A 1905-nucleotide genomic window follows, 5' to 3' on the forward strand; every position below is an offset into this window, starting at 1 on the left:
TGGGAGATTTGACCATCTTTTTCTACCCTTCTCTTGAACTTACTTTATATGAATTTTTTTTAACACTGACTTTACAGGTATTTGTTTTATTTAACTGCGCTGGGTCTTAGTTGGGTCTCAGCATCTTTTTCGTTGTGGCCTGTGAACTCTCAGTGGTGACGGGTGGGATCTAGTTCCTTGACCAGGGATCAAACGCAGGCTCCCAGCACTGGGCGTGCAGAATCTTCACCACAGGACGACCAGGGAAGTTCCACGCTTGACTTTAATTTGCACTGCTATATGCTGTTTCTTATTCTCCCCTCGTTTCCTTTTCTAGAATTCAGCGTTTAACAGGTGCGATATCTTTTTCTCTCTGAAGATTCTAATCATAGTTAAACATTTTTTTTCTAAAAAATCTCCAGCACGATCGCTTCCCTCTTAATTATCCTGTTCATGATTGTGTCCTTGGTGTTCATTTTTCATGTGACATGCTTTCCTCAAATGCCTGGTGAGCTTGAGCTGCCCGCTCACATTTAAAAGACAGGCATGTGTGTGTGCTAAGTCGTGTCCGACTCTGTGCAACCCCACGGACTGTAGCCCACCAGGCTCCTCTGTTCATGGGATTTCCGAGGCAAGAATACTGGAGTGGGTTGCCATGCCCTCCTTCAGGGGATCTTCCATACCCAGTGATCAAACATGAGTCTCTTCTGTCTCCTGCATTGGCAGGCAAGCTCTTTACCACTAGCACCACCTGGGAAGCCTGTAATTAAGGTTATGAACCTTGAAATAGTGAGAGAGATTTTCCTACATTATTCCCCGCAAGCCCAGTCTAGTCCTATGAGCCCTTAAGAGCAGAGGACTTTCTTTGGCTGGAGGCAAGAGACACGAGGAAGTCAGCAAGTTCCCGGGAATGAGAAGGGTTGGACTCGCTGCAGCTGGAGTCAGCTCTGATGGAGGCGCCCGGTGCAAGGACCTGAGTCCTCAGGTTGTAAAGAACAGCACCAGCTGACAGTCAGCAAGAAAGCAGGGATGTGGGCCTATAACCACAAGGAAGCCATTCCACCAACAGGCTGAATGGACGTGGAAGCAGGTTCAGCCCCAGAGCCTGCAGAGAGGATTGCAGCCCTGTCCAGCAGGTATCAGGCCATCACCAGCCTCCCTCTGACTTGCGATGGGACTGGAGCACGCCACTTTGGCGTCAGGATGACTCCGAGCTGCAGGCAAATGAGAACCAGCAGATGCAGAAGGATGCCTACCCAGAACCTCCTTCATCTGGGTGAAAGCGGGAACGTCTGAAAAGGGAGGGCTGCCAGAAATCCCCTCTCCCGGAGAGAGTTTTATGACGGAGAAGATGATGGGACCCCTCTGGGCCACGATGGACCTGCATGAACCAGCCTTACTTCCTTCATTAGTTTCTATTTACCTTCCCACAGTTTGCTGCCCTTGAAAGCCTGACTCCCCTTCCTTTTTTTTCTTAATGTTATTTGTGATTTATTTCTTTTTATATTTGGCTGCACTGGGTCTCTGCTGCTTGCACGGGCTTTAGTTGGGTCAAGCAGCAGCTACCCTTTAGTTGGGATGTTCGGGGTTTCTTTCCGGTGACTTCTCTTGTTTCAGAGCGTGGGCATGAAAGGGCATGCAGGCCTCCGGAGCTGTGGCGTGTGGACTCGGGAGTCGTGGTCCCCAGGCTCTAGGCCCCATAGTTGCGGCAAACAGGCTTAGTTGCCCCAGGGCATGTGGCATCTTCCACAACCAGGGATCAAACCCCCCCGTGTCCCCCGCACTGGTGGGTGGATTTTTTTTTTTCTTTTTTTTTTTTCACGTCAGACGGGTAATGTGCCGGTGTCGTAACAAGGTTTGCAGGGAGGCACATGTCACGCAACAGCGTGAACACCCAATCATCACGCTCATGAACTACAAAAGGAT

The 1905-nt window shown here is 49.8% G+C and overlaps 1 non-coding gene across 1 annotated transcript; it reads right to left on the bottom strand.

Annotated features, from left to right (window-relative positions):
* Nucleotides 1-1800: 1800 nt before the first annotated feature.
* LOC145504136 (small nucleolar RNA U13) lies at nucleotides 1801-1905 on the bottom strand. The gene has a single exon (XR_014052117.1). It is a non-coding gene; the product is annotated as a small nucleolar RNA U13 (small nucleolar RNA).

Source organism: Giraffa tippelskirchi, chromosome 4, assembly GCF_054371585.1.
Source record: "Giraffa tippelskirchi isolate mGirTip1 chromosome 4, T2T-mGirTip1v1.2.pri, whole genome shotgun sequence".
Taxonomy (NCBI): Eukaryota; Metazoa; Chordata; class Mammalia; order Artiodactyla; family Giraffidae; genus Giraffa; species Giraffa tippelskirchi.